The sequence below is a fragment of the Mesoplodon bidens genome (assembly GCF_964165515.1).
Source record: "Mesoplodon bidens genome assembly, chromosome: 3".
Classification (NCBI taxonomy): domain Eukaryota; kingdom Metazoa; phylum Chordata; class Mammalia; order Artiodactyla; family Ziphiidae; genus Mesoplodon; species Mesoplodon bidens.
This window is the reverse complement of record NC_138178.1, coordinates 153913728-153931614: the sequence shown is the minus strand read 5'-3', so window position 1 is coordinate 153931614 and position 17887 is coordinate 153913728. Positions and strand designations below refer to the sequence as shown.

General features: G+C 44.5%; 1 protein-coding gene across 7 annotated transcripts in view; it reads right to left on the bottom strand.

The window, feature by feature from the left end:
- NRXN3 (neurexin 3) overlaps positions 1-17887 on the bottom strand; it is a gene marked incomplete at both ends in the record, with an annotated part of 1611783 nt that overhangs the window by 1581800 nt on the left and 12096 nt on the right. The gene's annotated exons all lie outside the window — the stretch shown is intronic.

Below are 17887 nucleotides of genomic sequence, written 5' to 3'. Positions count from 1 at the left end.
GATTCTTCCCTCTACTTCAGGAACAAATATACAGAAACAGTATTTCTTTTTTTTTAGTTGAGAGCTAAAGCAAACTTCCAGCAGCAAAGAGGCTGGGTTTCCTGCATTCTGGGGCTTTTTCTGGCTCTCAGTATCTGAGCTCTTCAAACACAGGAAGAGTTGTCTTTCCACAAAAGGCCAGGTGGTGTTAGCTTCATCCCCGACACAGAGCCCATTTATCCGCCTTTGTAGAAGACTGAGCCCTCCCAAGCCCTGGTGCTGTTTGCTTTTGTTCTTTGATGCTAATAACTCCAGATTGCAAGATGGAGCGGAGGGGTAGCTGCTGTGTCAGGTGCCAGCCTGCCCGGGAAGGCAGCGTCAGGGAGAGAAGCAGGATGAAAAACAGGAAGGAACAAGGATGGCACTGCTGTGGGCCAGGTCACCGCTGCGCCCGAACACTTTAGGGGCTACAACACGCTTGTAGTAACTGTGGTTTGAGGAGCCTGAGCTTGACTGACAGTTGGGAGAAGAGGGAATCTACTTGTTACAGATACAGTCGGAGATCAGTGCAGACAGTGGGCTTTGTTCTTCGTGATTTTATTTTTTTAAATTCTTTAGAGGTTCTGAGCACAGACGGTGGGTAAAGCAATCTGGGCTTTAAATCCTGTCTTTGCTATTTGTTATTAAAAATATTTTTGTTCAGTTTCTTACTTTACCTTCCTCTTCAGCCGCATGGGAATAATAGCAGTGGGGTCAATTCAGCTAGAAGCACCCATGCATCCCTAAAAGTCAATGTGCTATGCAAAATCACATAGTAGAAACCACAGGGCTTACAGGGAAAATAGGATTGGGGCACAGTACCCCAAAACTTCATCAGTGACACATAATGAAAGATAGGAACCTGTTTTACACGTGTTAATGGTTAAGGAATGCATAAATAATACAGTAAGTATAGCACTTGAAAAAGACCTGAAGTTGCTTGTGGAAGTGGGAAACTTGCAAGTTGCTTTGAAGTAATGAAAGAAGGGTCATCTGAAATTGGACAGGAAGTTATAACACCAGATGTTGATGGGTGTGGCTCATAACATGCCTGGTATCTGAAGTAGCTGGCACGTGTTTAGGTGTGTGTGTTTTGTGCATTCCTACACAGTTTGGTTCATCTGGCTGCAGTTTTCTGCCTTCACCTAGAGCTTCTCATGGGCAAAATCATGCATAATCAAAAGCAAAATTATTATGCTCAAATTGTTCCCTAATATATCAATAGCATTGGAACAAATTTGCATTTTCAAAACAAGCATTATAGCAGAACTGACTGTACCTAATTGAAATGACTGCTATGAGGACCAAATGAGATGATTCATACAAAGTGCTTGGTACAACGCCAGGCACAGGGTAAATATTCAATAAACACTTACTGAAACTGTTATTATTAATGTTTCTTCTGGCTTGTTGACACCTCCCTTGTAAACGGAAAGTACCCAGTTGAGCCTTCTATCCAGCTGCTTAAGCCTTGCAAACAAAAGACATCTCTAGCTAACTGCTAACTCCCCACCTTAGGCCATGAGGCTGGCACCTGCAGTAGGCCCCCACCTAACAAGACAAGGGTTTTAGAAAAGTCCTCATAGCAGATGGACACTGCTGGAGACAGGCTCCAAGTGCCAACTTCTTAGGTAAAGAAATGGGTGTTGGCCTCCCCAAACGAGCATGACCCACAGGGAGAAAAGTACACACCTGCATCTCAGAGAACACCAGGAAATCAAAGGAGAAACTGACCCACATGAGAGGATGCCCCATCATCTGGTAGGATAGAGAGGAGTGCATCACAGGAGGGGAAAGAAATCAGTCAATCCTCATATTAGGAAAACAGCCTAGATGCAGACATTTTCAATCTCCCTGTCTCCTGCAGAGAGCACAGGGGTTAAGAGGCAGGAAGAGCTGAGTGAAAATCCTGGCTCTTCCACACACTACGTATATGAGCTCATGCATGTTAACTAACCTGAGACTCAACTTCCCCACCTGTAAAATGGGGACAATCTACTTATCTTCCGTTCTGCAAGATGAAAAGAGTTCATGGGGACTGATGTTAGGGTTATAAGGAGCTAATGTATGCAAAAGCACTCAGAGGGTGTCTGGCACTGAGGGAGTGCTAATCAATGCTGGCAAATCATAATTACTACATTTCCTCACCTGAGTGATTTCCATGAGACAGAGTTTTTGCCCTCTTTCCAAGAATTCCTCGCTCTCTGGAAAGTCTAACTCCTCAGGGCTTATTGGAAGAATGATCTGGAAGAAGCAAGGGTTTCAGTGGAGGTGAGTTCTGCAAATTCTGCAATTCAGTACAGAGAGCCTTGGAAGAGGAGGCTTATGTCTGTCCTCTGTAGGGGGCGCTGTTGTAGAATGTGGGAAACAGCCCCACGCTTAGAATCAGAAGCCCCGGGGTTTTAGTTTTGTTTTCCTAAAATTTTTATTGTGGTAAAATACACATAACATAAAAGTTACCATCTTAACCTTTTTTTTTTTTTTTTTTTTTTTTTTTTTGCGGTACGCGGGCCTCTCACTGTCGTGGCCTCTCCCGATGCGGAGCACAGGCTCCAGATGCACAGGCTCAGCGGCCATGGCTCAGGGGCCCAGCCGCTCCGTGGCATGTGGGATCCTCCCGGACCGGGGCACGAACTCGTGTCCCCTGCATCGGCAGGTGGACTCTCAACCACTGCGCCACCAGGGAAGCCCCATCTTAACCATTTTTAAGTGCACAGTTCAGTGGCATAAAGTACATTCATAATGTCGTGCAACCATCACCCATTTCCAGAACTCTTTCCATCTTGCAGAACTGAAAGTCCTGTACCTGTTAAGCAACAGCTATCTATATGTCCTACACCCAGCCCCTGGCAACCACCCTTCCACTTTCTGTCTTTAGGAATTTATTCTAGGAACCTCATATGAGTGGAACCATAGAGTATTTGTCCTTTTGTCACCGGCTTATTTCACTTAGCACAGTGTCCTCAAGCTTCATTTATGTTGTGGCATGTGTCAGAATTTCTTTCCTTTTAATGGCTGAATAATACTCCATTGTTTGTATACTGTAGTTCCCCCCTTATCCATGGGGACTACATTCAAGACCCACCAGGGGACGCTTGAAACCGCAAATAGCACTGAGCACTATATATACTATGTTTTTTCCTATACCTATATACCTATGATAAAGTTTAATTTATAAATTATCCAGCTGTTTAAGCCTTGCAAACAAAAGGCATCTCTAGCTAACTGCTAACTCCCCACCTTAGGCCATGAGGCTGGCACCTGCAGTAGGCCCCCACCTAACAAGACAAGGGTTTTAGAAAAGCCCTCACAGCAGATGGACACTGTAAGAGATTAACAATAATAACTAGTAATAAAATAGAACAATTATATTGTGATAAAGTTATCTGAATGTGATGTCTCTCTCTCTCTCCCAAAATCTTACTGTACTGTACTCACCCTTCTTGTGATGATGTGAGATGATGAGATGAAGTGAGGGGAATGATGCAGGCATTGTGATGTAGCATTTAGCTACTAATGACCCTCTGATGATAGGTCAGAAGAAAGATTATCTACTTTGGATGATCCTGGAGCATTGGTGATGTCAATGGTTGGACGTCAGGATCAGATGATGTTGATGGGTGGGGTTCCCGAGTCGGACAGAGCAGGATGGCACAAGATTCATCATGCTACTCAGAAATGCATACAATTTAAAACTTATGAAATTGTTCATTTCCCAAATTTTCCATTTTTGGGGACCATGACTGTGGGCAATTAAAACCATGGAAAACAAAACTGCAGATAAGAGGGGACTACTGTACACCACGTCTTGCTTAGAGAAGCCCTGGTTTTGAGCCCTGACTTTCCAGCCTACTACCAGCTCTCTGACCTTGGGCAACTCACACAGCCTCTCTAAGCCTCAGCTTTCCCACCCATAACTAGCAGGAATAATGACTCCAATTAGATGACCAGGTGGCAGTGAGGTTGAAATGAGACTGTAAATGTGGAAGCATTTTGTAAACAATAAAGTGCTATGTCATTCCTGTATTCACTCCAGAAATATTAATCGAGTGGCAATTCCTTACTGGCCCCTGTGCTAGATCCTGGTATGAAAAACATTAAGCAGAGCCTCTATTCACAATGATATTACAACAGAAATTTTAAAAGAAGAGAAATACAGGGATCACAGTTCATTATAATCCCTGCTAGTTACTGAAGGCCTCCTATGTGTCAGGTACCTGTGGCCGTGTCGGATGTATATGATCTCATTTAATCCTGATGTAGATACTGTTGTTATCCCCACTCAAGAGACGAGAAAACCAAGGCTCAGAGAAGTTAATATTCCCAAGTCCACCTAACTCGTAAGTAGTAGCGATGATTTGAACTCAGATTTCTCTGAATCCAAAGCCCTTTTCCTTCCACAGTACCACCCATCCTTCCCCTATTATTTCTTCCTTCACTGGTTTAACCACCCAAATCTATCACCCTATGTTACATGGCGGCAAATTTCAAGAAATTGGTGAGGAAAACTGATGGAAACTATTGAGTGTCCACAATATCTTCTGCTGGGCAGGATCTCCGGATCCATATTTCAGAGAAAGAATTATAAATTGGGGCAACGTACCCAAAACTGAATTCCATAAAAATACAACACCCAGCAAGATGTTAATAGGAGTTGTTTGCCAAAAAAAAAAAAGTGTGGTCAAATACATTTAGAAAACAGTGAGCTAAAGCAAGGTAATCAAGTATCTCTATGGCAAGTATCTCTATCTCAGAAAGCCACACCTACACTAAGGTACATTGTGAAGTCCAAGAGGGGATATAGTCTGCAGTTTTCCCAATGTTTTTGGAACATTGGACACTTTTTCCTCCGTAAAACACCTAGTAACATCTCACAGAACACAGTTTGAGAAAGGCTGGCTTTGAGGCTCTCAGAACAGCTGGGAAACCTTTCAATTTATCACACGCCTTTATCCTCACCCTTTTAGTTCCCATAGTGAGACTTTGTATCTGGTTCAGTTTGAAATAGCTAACATTTATCGACCACTTAACTACATGCCAGACAGGGACTTAGGTGCTAGAGACTCAAAATAACTGCTGGGGATGCAGTTATAGTAAATCTAATAACCAAGAGAGTGTATAAACATGATAGGGCGGCCATATACAGCCATCTAGTATCGCACTTCACATTAATGGGGGATTTGGGGTTGACAGAGACTGCTTCGAAGTCTTTTGCTGGAGAAACCTTGCAGTGGTACCCAGAGGATAAACAGCAACAATTAAGTGGAGAGAAATCTTGTAAGAACATTTTACCAAAACAGGCCAGTGGTCAGATTGACATCCCTGAGGTATGGGGTCCCTGCAAAGCGTGTAGTGCACCAAAAAGACCATAAGCATTGAGCTTAAATCCCAACTTTGTTATCTATTACGTGACCTTGGATAAGTTACTTAAACTTCATCTGTGAGATGGGAATCATTACATCAATTTGAGTTGTCAAGAAGAGGCAATTGTATATATAATGCCTAATGACCTGCCTGGCACCATGCTTGGTTCCATTTTTTTTGATTGGTAACATCCTGGAGTAACGTGTTAAGAAAGAGTCTGAGGTTGCATATGAGCTTAGAAAGAAAAGAGGGTTATGATTGATTTGCAGTTTCTGCCAGGGGCTTGAAAAGGAGGGGGTCATATATTGGCTCAAGTTAGCTGGAGAGTTTCAACTGAGTGCTTTCCCAAGGGTCCTTGCTCTGAGAAAAGGAGTTTCTAATGACCTGGGGAACCTCAGAAGAAAGCAAGTAGCCCTAACAGAGGCCTTCTCACTACTAGCACCTGTCAGCATTTCTGCTTTCCGTTATACCCTTCCCTTTCTTTCATTTTCAGGAAATGAACAAGGTGGACTTCTTGTTTTTGCAAAGCAAGGGTGTGTTGTGATGTGAAATTAGTACAGTATTTGCTCTGAACCTAAAATAATTTTTTTTGAGCCTGAAAACCATGCATGTAGCCTAATTAGTACCAGTCCTATTTTAAAAGGCTCAACAAGATTCTGCAGACCCTACTAGAGGGAGCTCAGAAACCCAGGCAAGGAGCCATTCCACTGCCAGGAACTGCAGAGATCAAGCAAGCAGAGGGGGAGCCCCTAGAAGGAAATTTACATTTTACATATTGATAATATGCTTTTGAGTTATAATTAATATTCATCGCCATTTTTATCTTGCAACATCTGTGGTCAGTTAAAAACAATAAAAACATTAAAATTTGATTGTTTCAGAGAGAACAGAGTAGAGTAGACACGCTGAATTTTAGAGGTGGAAGAGTGCTGGTATGTCAAGCAGATCCATCTCTTTTGGTTTACCAGTTCATTCCATCGACATGTACTCGCTGCATATATCCATGGCCAAGGGACTGTGCCAGGCACTGGGGTGATGGCTAGTGAACAAAACAGACACAGGCCTTGCACTCTTGGACCTTAAAGTCTAGGTGGGGAGATGGGCCACAAATAACCAGACAGACATTTAGCTATTTAATTATAATTATGATCAGTGGCATAAGTTTGTACAGGATCCTTTGATGCTCAGATGAGAGAAACAGACCCAAGACAGGGGAATAGACATGTCCACCCAGCTGGACAATGTTGAAGCTGAAACCAGAATTCAGGTCATCTGCATCCCAGTTCACTGTTGTTCTCACTGTGTCACAGCTGGGGGACCAGTGCCCTGAGAGGGGTTTGGGGGAAGAATCCAGTACTAAGAGTATGGTGGTGGCAGCTGGGACAGAGAAGCAAGTGGCCAAATATCTGCAGCTTTCACAGAAGAACGAGAGTGGGAGCCTGGAGGTTTCACCGTCTTCTCAGACACTCACTCATGCATCGCAGCAGTGGAAAATGGTTTCAGCTACCCTCCCGTGGGGGCCTAAACTCTAGGGCCTTCAACAATCAGGACAACAAAGAGGAGAGAGGAAAGCCTCCCCCCAAACCAATTAGAGAGGACAGAGAATGGGAGGTGTAGACCCACCACACAGACTGAGCTCTAAGCTATCTGCTGTACTTTGCTTGGGCATTAATCACACAAATCCCTTATAAATCTAGGGCCGTTATTAGACAACACTAATATCCCCCTTCGAGTAATCCAGACAAATACGTTGAGAGAAGGGAGAGCCCCGAGTGGCTGGAAAACAGACAGCTTTCATGTTTGCACGTATCCCCCAGCCCCCCAGCCCCAGATGTCTGCTCCCAATAGCACCTCTGGCTTCTGCCCCCATAGCTCCAGGCAAGGGGAGTGAACTGAAGGGTGGGAGAACTGAAGCTCTGGATCCCTCCCCTCCCCAACTCTGCCACTGACCTAATTCTCCACAAGGGAGGATTTTTCCTTTTTGGTCCTGCTTGTTTGTAAATCACACACAGCTTAAGGGGGGGCCTAGCTAGGAAGCAGGGAGAAGTGAAGACGCTTCGAACAGTGGCCCCGGCTGCTATTTCTTAGGGAGGTGGACCACTGGGAATTCTGTTAAGCTCAGAAGAGGGGTCGGGAGGTGGAGGGTAAAAGAAGGAAGGCCCACCATCAACATCATCCCAATATTACAATCTTACTCTGCCCTTTACTGAACTAGAGATGCTTTATAGTCTAAAATGACCCAACAGAACTCTGCCATGAGCCTTATGTATGACTTTGGGGAGGTTTCTTAATTCATCTAGGTCACTGGTCTCTATAAATGACACAGGATATTTTGACCCTGATGTTATGACCCCTCAAGAATGTTTTGGAACTGCTTTAAAAAAAAAAAAAAAAACTGTCAGGAAAGAGACTGATTTTAGTTGTAGGAAGAAGATATGGTTCTATGAACTGCAAAAAATTGACCTGGAAAAAAATTAGACCTGTCAGAAAAAAATCAACACAAAACAGAACTGACAGTGGCTAAAAGTGCACAGGGTAAAATTTGTCATTGACTGAAAAACAGAAGGAAGAATCAAACATTCTTGACAAAATTTAGACTAGCGAATCTGATGTGAGAAAACCGGATATAGTAGAAATAATGACCACAAAAGAGTGGTCACAATGGTAGAAGCTACGTGGGCAAAATTAGATAGGCACACAAAAAAATAACTGATCAATGAATCAAATCTTTACTACAGAAGGCACGTGGAGCAGAACTGATCTTGTTAAAAATAATTCAGTGAAATAAAAATGAATTGGAAAATTTAAAAATGGTTTAACTATGCTGAAAAAAAATGGATTGAGGAATTACATGAGCCCTACATCATTTGCTTCTAAAAAACAACCCCTTGGGGCTTCCCTGGTGGCGCAGTGGTTGAGAGTCCGCCTGCCGATGCAGGGGACACGGGTTCGTGCCCCGGTCCGGGAAGATCCCACATGCCGCGGAGCAGCTGGGCCCGTGAGCCATGGCTGCTGAGGCTGCGCGTCCGGAGCCTGTGCTCTGCAACGGGAGAGGCCACAACAGTGAGAGGCCCGCATACCGAAAAAAAAAAAAAAAAAAAAAAACCTTAATAAAACTGTTTTAGTGTTTGTATAATCCTGATTATACTGACATAGAGTTAAAAGTTCTCAGGGTCAAATTGTGCAATCAAAACATCTTGATAAATGCTGAAGAAAAATACGTTATATAATCTCAGTGGTCCTATCCAGGTGCAATTTTTTTCTGATAAAAAATCAGAATAGAAAGTGAAGAAAATTATACAAATAGTTTACTCCTAGGAAGAAAATAGCATGGGACCCACCTATTCCCTGCAAGAATGGTTCTCACACTAATACATTTTATGTATTCATACTTTAAGCAATTTAAAGCAATTTTAGAAAATAACAATGGATAATTATAATTTTTCCAAGAAAGAACAAAAACCTGAAAATGACACTTTATATTACCATAGTTTCTTAAAAAGGCATTTTAACACCCCAAAAATAAAAGGGCATAATTTCAGAATTTAAAAAAAAAAACTGAATGTGTCTTTACAATAAACTTCTACATTGTGTTTATTTTTCTCGTTCTCCTGAAGAATTATAAAATTTCATTCTAGTTCTTTTGAGTGTCTTTTGTACCACTGGGCAGAAGGTAGATGGGTAGTCTCTCTGCAGTTCAGCCTTCTCATTTGTAAAATGGTAACAAAGGATAAAGCTACTCACACAGAGCCTAAAACACTAGTAAGTGTTCAATAAATGTTAGCCTAAAACCCAGGAAGCAGAAGCCATTTAGGATCAAGCTGATTCCCAGCCTCAGATTGTACCCCTACTACTCCAAGCTGAAAATTCTTTAGATGTTCTGGAATATAAATGCCCCTGGTACACTATAAAACTCTTAGAGGAAAACATAGGCAGAACACTTTATGACATAAATCACAGCAAGATCCTTTTTGACCCACCTCCTAGAGAAATGGAAATAAAAACAAAAATAAACAAATGGAACCTAATGAAACTTAAAAGCTTTTGTACAGCAAAGGAAAACATAAACAAGATGAATAGACAACCCTCAGAATGGGAGAAAGTATTTGCAGATGAAACAACTGACAAAGGATTAATCTCCAAAATATACAAGCAGCTCATGCAGCTCAATATTCAAAAAACAAACAACCCAATCCAAAAACGGGCAGAAGACCTAAGTAGACATTTCTCCAAAGAAGATATACAGATTGCCAACAAACACATGAAAGGATGCTCAACATCACTAATCATTAGAGAAATGCAAATCAAAACTACAATGAGGTATCACCTCACATTGGTCAAAATGACCATCATCAAAAAATCTATAAACAATAAATGCTGGAGAGGCTGTGGAGAAAAGGGAAACCTCTTGCACTGTTGGTGGGAATATGGATTGATACAGCCACTATGGAGAACAGTATGGAGGCTCCTTAAAAAACTAAAAATAGAACTCCCATACGACCCAGCACAATCCCACTTCCGGGCATATACCCTGAGAAGACCATAATTCAAAAAGAGTCACGGGGCTTCCCTGGTGGCGCAGTGGTTGAGGGTCCGCCTGCCAATGCAGGGGACACGGGTTCGTGCCCCGGTCCAGGAAGATCCCACATGCTGCAGAGCAGCTGGGCCCGTGAGCCATGGCCGCTGAGCCTGCACGTCCGGAGCCTGTGCTCCGCAACGGGAGAGGCCACAACAGCGAGAGGCCCGCGAAACGCAAAAAAAAAAAAAAAACAGAGTCATGTACCACAATGTTCATTGCAGCTCTGTTCACAATAGCCAGGACATGGAAGCAACCTAAGTGTCCATCAAAAGATGAATGGATAAAGAAGATATGGCACATACATACAATGGAATATTACTCAGCCATAAAAAGAAACATAATTGAGTTATTTGTAGTGAGGTGGATGGACCTAGAGAGTGTTATACAGAGTGAAGTAAGTTAGAAAGAGAAAAACAAATACCGTATGCTAACACATATATGTGGAATCTAAAAAAAAAAATGGGGCTTCCCTGGTGGCACAGTGGTTCAGAGTCCACCTGCCTATGCAGGGGACGCGGGTTCGTGCCCCGGTCCGGGAGGATCCCACATGCCGCAGAGTGGCTGGGCCCGTGAGCCATGGCCGCTGAGCCTGCGCGTCCGGAGCCTGTGCTCCACAACGGGAGCGGCCACAACAGTGAGAGAGGCCCGCGTACCACACACACACACACACAAAAAGAAGGATCTGAAGAACCTAGGGGCAGGACAGGTATAAAGATGCAGACATAGGTAATGGACTTGAGGACACGGGGAGGGGGAAGGGAAACTGGGACGAAGTGAGAGAGTGGCATGGACGTATATACACTACCAAACGTAAAATAGATAGCTAGTGGGAAGCAGCCGCATGGCACAGGGAGATCAGCTCGGTGCTTTGTGACCACCTAGAGGGGTGGGATAGGGAGGGTGGGAGGGGGACGCAGGAGGGAGGAGATATGGGGATGTATGTATATGTATGGCTGATTCACTTTGTTATAGAGCAGAAACTAACACACCATTGTAAAGCAATTATACTCCACTAAAGATGTTAAAAATAAATAATAAATAAATAAATAAATGCCCCTGGTAACAACAGCTAAAAAGCGTGGATTGATCAGGGCAACCCCTCTACCTGTTCACCTACCGAGAAAACACATGTGGCAGGAGGGAGGACCTGGGAGGGCAGGGGGCAAGAATGTAAGTGCTAGGAAGAAAGGGCAGCTATTGGAAACGCATGAGCTGATCTCTGTGCTGTGGGTGGGACTCATGCTATGTGGCTCTTAGAGGAACAAGTCTCTCTAGGTTAGCGGCAAATGACATTCACTGTGGCTTTCTTGTTCCAGCAGCCTTTCATCTTCACTTTCTCCACACAGAGCTTCCTTTAGAGAGAGCTTCTATTCCCAAATCCTCCCCGGTGGGATTCTGCACTCTGGGTGGAGATGTCCAGGTTTATGCCCACTTACCAGACAAGATCAGCGCTCCTGCTGCTGTCACGCTGAAGGCTTCCCTCCCCTGCCCCAGACAGTTCTTTTGTGTGTGTGTGTGGTACACGGGCCTCTCACTGTTGTGGCCTCTCCCGTTGCGGAGCACAGGCTCCGGACGCGCAGGCTCAGCGGCCATGGCTCACGGGCCCAGCCGCTCCGCGGCATGTGGGATCTTCCCGGACCGGGGCACGAACCCGTGTCCCCTGCATCGGAAGGCGGACTCCCAACCACTGCGTCCCCAGGGAAGCCCTCCAGACAGTTCTTTATCCATCCACCCATCCATCTGTATTACCCATCAACCATATCCCAAACAAATACATAAAAGTAAAAGACATAGTTCCTGCCACGAATATTAGACTGATCAACCTTGTCCTTAAACTGAGCAGTTGACAATGCACGTATGCAGCCCCTCTCCATTGCTTTCTCTCTGTTCCTCCTCATCTTTAGATGTCGCTCCTCAGCGGAGTGACACCCGTTTTCTCATTAGATCTCCCCTCACCCCGTTCTTTCCACCTGCAGCACTCATCACCACTGTAATTATGCATTTATTGGTTTATGTTTTCCATAGCTCTAATTTGTAAGCTCCATGAAGACAGGCGGCACAGCTGTTTTGATCACCATGGATTGTGCTTGGCAATCAATGTTCTTCTGAATCAATCGAGTCTCTTTTCTCAGCGTGATGTAGGGGAATGGATACTAGACTGACAGTGAGGACTTCTGGGCTCGAGCCCCAGTCCCCTGGCCACTTGCTAGCTGAGTGGCCTGTTGTAAGTTACCTTGCTTCTTTAAGTCACAGTTTCATGAGAGAAGAAGGTTGGATTGTGATGTTCAAGACGGGGGAGGGTGATAAAAATGTATGTGCTGGGGTTGGATACGCAGATCGTAACAATATTCATTTTACAACTTAATACAAGCAAAAGATTTCCACCAAAGCTTGACCAAGGCCTCTTGGATAGCGGGACTATGCTAACAACAACAACAAAATGACTTGGAGACCGTGGGTTATAAAAGACTGAGAAAATATGGGATTCCAGTTCAAGCAGTTCATGGTTCATTTACCGCTCATGGGATGAAATAAGACACCCAGGATAAAGGCTCGGGGAGAGGTGGGAGGGGGAATTCCAGGACAGTTTTTATGTCCCTCTTTGCAACATGTGCCTGATTTGGGATCAAAGTCAGTCATGTGCAGGAGAGGGAGAAATCAGAAGACAGGTTAGTGAAGAGAAGAAAGGCAGTGCCCCTGCATGCTAGAGGCACCCCAGCTGGGCCAGCAGAGCATGGAACTGGGTCTTCAATGGCCACAGAAGCCACCGTTCAGTGCCAGATTGAAGAGGAGACAGAGGGAGGCGATAAGAACCCAAACTCCAGATCGTCCGACTGCCCAGACTCATGTCTTAGGCAGCTAGATTGCCTTCTCTCTTCAACCTTGTTCCTTGGTTTAGAAAACCGGAAAAACAGTAGAACCTCCCTGGTGAGAGTGACTGGGAAAATCAAAGGAAGTCACATTTGCAAGCCCTTAGCTCAGTGCCTGGCACATAGAAAGCACTTCATGAGAAGTAGTTCATCATCACCATTGTTATTAAATTTAGTCAATCAAAATAGACAGCTGATACATCATACGATTTCCATGACATTACAACGGCATCACTGAGGCCATACTCAGTAAGCATGACTAGAACTGGGCATAAAGCTAAACTCAGCCCTAAATCCACTGACTTCACCTGGGATCCTTGGCCGGGAGACTCAGGCTAGGAGAGCCGGCCTGAGCACTGGGTCCAGAAAAAGCCCTGGACCTCCTGTAACTCCTTGGAGTGTCTTAATCACACCCTTGAACTTCACAGAGTCTTTGCTCTGCCAGGCGTGAAGAGGGACTCCTGAAAGCACAGAGACCACGGTTATGTTATCCTTCTCCTTTCAAAGCATCCATCACTTGATTATTGCTTGGCTAATTAAGCAGCATGGAGGCATGACTGTCTTGTTCATCACTGTACCCCCAATGCTTCTCCTGACACATAGTGGGCCCTCAGTCAGTGTGTCATGTTGTGGGGGGTGGGAGAGGTACTTTCGAATAACATCCCTGGGTTTCTGTAAGAGATTTCATGTGAGCATGCATGCTCACGTATGCTCCATTTCTTGGTTCTCATCACACGCCAGCTGGGCCCCTAACACCTCAATTTCTTCTGCTTTGAAAAATGTTAGAAGGCGTTCCCCCTCCTCCCTAGCCTCCCCATTCTGACTTACGCTGGATAAGCAACTTCAGATTGCTGAACAGCAATACACAACACAGCTGGGCGAAAATTCCTGTGTCCTGAAATTCCTGGAAAACCATGATGCACAGCAAGCATCTGGAGCATGGACACACACACGATCCCCACCCCCGGGCCCAGAGAGTCGGAGACAGGAGGAAGGCAGCAAGCAGGCAACCAGAACCGAGCTTTGATTTCCTTAAGAAAGTATTTTGCTTCCTTTCCAAGCACCCCACCCTGGGCAGAGATAGAGAAACCACAGTGAATTACCAGTACTTATATCACTGGCTGTTGAGCCGGGGGCTTCTAGCACCTCCAGTTTAGGGGATCTTGCTCTTTCAGCTCACAGGAGCCAGAGTGAGAGGAATCTCTTCCCCAAGCCCAGGAGAAGGTGTGTGGCTTTGAGCTGACTGTCACCGCTGGTATCCTGGGAGTTCAATGACCAATTCCAAGAAAAATGTAGCTAAAGCATTTTATGTTTAGCTCACATGGTCTCAAAGAAACACAAAGTACAAACCAGAACACCAACTTGCTGATCTTGAGCAAATCACTTCACTCTTCTGGGTTTGTTTCTTTCAGATCTTTGAGCTCTTGATTCCCATGAGATTCTAACATTCTAGGAGCCAGAAATTCTATCATGTTCATGAGCAGAACATCCAAAACCCTCAGATTCATCATCTCTATATGAGACTTAAATTTCCATTTGCAGAAATTTTCTCAAATGCACAGATCTCACTAAATTGAAGGCAGAAGAAAGACCAACGTGAGTAGTTTTTAAAACTAAATTACATAATCTTTCGATGCTGTTTTATTATATTCAAATGCATGCCCCAACTTCAACCAGGTTGAGAAGGTATATTTTTTCATTCATTGCCCAGTAAAGAATTTTAAGGAACTTTTCTTTGTTCCTAGTTTCCTTCTATATCTCTGGTAATCTGTTTTAATCTATCTTGTGGATTCCTTTTCCTCTACTATCCTAAATATTAAGGTTCTGGAAGGTTCTGAGTTTAGCTTCCTTCTCCTTTCAGTTAGACTCCTTGCCTGGACAACCTCATTCCTGTGCCAGCCTTCCCTCATCCCTACAACGACAACCCTGACATCTGCCCAGCCCCATCCTCCTCCCTCACACAACCATTGCCCCCACCTGCCTCTGAACATCTCCCTGCAGGTATCCTACAGGTTCTGAAGAGAAGGTGGGAGGGATATGGACAAACCAAAATTTATTATTACCCCTCTCCCACCTTCACCCCAAATCTCCTCTTCCCACTGACTTTCCTAGCTATACCCACAACCAAAAGAGCGTATGATCAAAGTTCCTCTTTCCCCTTTTCAATCATCAGCATCATCATCAATAATAATTAGTAATAATGGCTAACATTCACTGAATGCTTACTGTGTGCCAAGCATTGTTCTAAGTATTCTATGTGTGATATCTCACTGAAGCCTGAAAGCAATCTGAAATGGTGGGCACTATTATTACATCTATTTCACAGATATTTAAGTTGAAACACAGAGAAGTGAAGTCCTTTGCCCAAGTTTACACAACTAGTATGTGTCAGAGCCAGGTAGCCTGATCCAAACCCACTAAAGGTCATTGCTTTCCAATTATTAAGGGCCTCTTCTTAACATCTCTGCAGTTGGCCCTTCCTCCATCACTACTCCCCCAAGTACTGCCTCTTCTCTCACCAAAACCACACAATAGCCTCTACCTGGCCCCCCTGCTTTCTGCCTTCCAGTTGCCAACCAATCCCTCATGCAAACTGCCCCAGAGCCATCTTTCTAAAATTCAAATCTTACGGTCACTACTCAATGGAAAAACTTCCAGTGGCTCCCAGGTGCAGGAAGAAACAATGTTTCAAATCCTTACAAACATTTAAGACCCACAGCTACCTAAGCGCTCTTCATATTCCTCCTCCATGGGCCTCAGCCCTTTAATCCAGCCACATTAACTACTGCAAACTACTGGCAAGAGTAGCCTGCTGCTTCATAGGGCTGCCCTGAGGGCCCTTTCCTCCCAGTCTGCTAGTTAAAGCTTCCAAGTCCAGCCTAAGATTTTCTGCTGTAAGATGTCCTCCAACCCCTGGCTCCCAGCCTAAGCACACACCCTCATACTCCAAGCAGGTGGAACATCCCCTTTTGAGCTAGTCCACAAACATTCCAACTGGTATTTTAGCGACTCTAATGTGTACAACACCTCTTTGCCTGACAGCCTTCCCAACTAGACCATAAGATCCTCAAGGGCAGTGCCCACACTGGTAGACAACAGGCATTCACTCAGTGAATGTCAGAAAATGCACTTATTCCAGTAAACAGATGGTCTATTTCAACAAATAGATGATTATACATCAAGGACTGCTTTGCAAATGCTTGAACATACTTCAAAGGCTTAGTTCTCTTACACAATCCAAAGTTGCCCCAGCAAACACTATGATTTTTTTATGCTGAAAAAAGCTCCGAGATAGTAGATATTATCAATGATTCCAAACAGTGAGGCCTCTGAAAGAGGAAGGTGTGACTGGAGTAACTTCCCGTGGGACCCTCCAAAGACACCTGGCCAGGTCAACCAAGACCACCACACACAGAGCTGAAGACAGGGTAGAGGAGCCCGACACACATCCCACTGGCATCCAGAACACTTTGGGCATCATCCTCCACCTGAAACCTGTAAGCCTGGGGGTCGAGTAACTATAGCCAACTAGAGATAAATGTAGATTTGAGTGTTGATCAGTGACCTCCAAAGCTTTCTGAACCAACTCCCCATTAGGAAAAATAATTTTACTATGTTCTCCTGAGAGATGTATCTTTATTTATAAATAATTTGCATATAAGTTAACTATACATTTTAATTGTTTCCTTCCTATATCCCCCCAAGTGGTCTTTGCATGTGCCCCTTTTTGAAGGCCACTGATCTGGAGAATAATCTTTCCACATCCCTGAACTGCAGAGGACGTACGTGATCAAACGTAAGGGTAGGCCTGGCTGCTGAGACCCCCAGAACCATGGAGTCCTTGGTTTGAAGGCACGTACACACCAGCACACATTTCTGACAGGTGTCACTCCAGCACCTACTGCCCCCCTCCCAGCAATAGGACTTGGCAAAGCTGTGCATTCAATGGCCCAACAGCTCTCAGCATCAGAAATCCTCCTCTGTAGCTCTGATCCCTTCAACCCTCGAGTCTGATATCCACTCCCTCCTCAACATGGCAGCTCTTCCGATATCCGAGGACAATCATCTTGTCCCCAGTGAGCCTCCTCTTCTCCAGGGAATCCACACAAGCTAATGGGGCCTCTCCATCCCCAGTGACAACAACGTGCTTGCCTCAAACAGCCATTCCACAAGCATTTACATGGTCCCAGGCTGGCTGCTGTCTATGATTGTTACAGGAAACCACTGGCTCATAAACAAACAAAGTCTTGCTAGTTCATCTTCAACTAGATCAAACCAAGTGGAATGTACATGTGTTTGACACAGATTCTGTGAAAACTGCCCCATGGCAAACACACCACTTTTCCTATTAAAAGAAGGTATTTCCAATGGTGGCCCATGCCACTGTGGTCCAAGTCATAGCTGTAATCAATGTATTAAACAGACATTATTGAGCTCACATTCTTGATGGGAACCTGCATCCATCCATCACACGTTAGTGAGCACACGCATAGGTATGCATACAAAACGTGAAATGCATGCAGACACATACACACAGAGTGTGCTTTATTAAGGCAACAAACATTTATTGAGCACCTGCTTTCTGTCAGATACCAGAGACATGCCATTTAGCATACAAGCCTGGAACAGTAATTAACAAAGGGAAACAGAGTCTTCCCATGGTTTCATGTCTTACAGGTCTCAAAGAGAGTTCCTCCTCACATATACTCCTGCAGAAGGAATCAGGAAACCCAGCTGAGCTACTGCAACTTGCATTAAGGTTGTGAAAGCCAAAGGGAGCCACGAGACACATCAAAACGTAGCCACTGGTTATATATTCTACACAAGGAAAAAACAGCTCCAATCTGAATTAACACAAGGCTGAAAACAACATCAGGATGAGCAAAGAACAAAGTTCCCACGGCAACTAAAACCCAATCATCTTCTTCCCACGTGGCAATTACCACATGACTACGTGAGATGGCCATGCCCATTACCCTGCACAGGCATGCAGTACATACAACCTGGCTGGGCAATGGGACTGCACAGAAGTCGGTGACTCTGAGTATATTTTAAT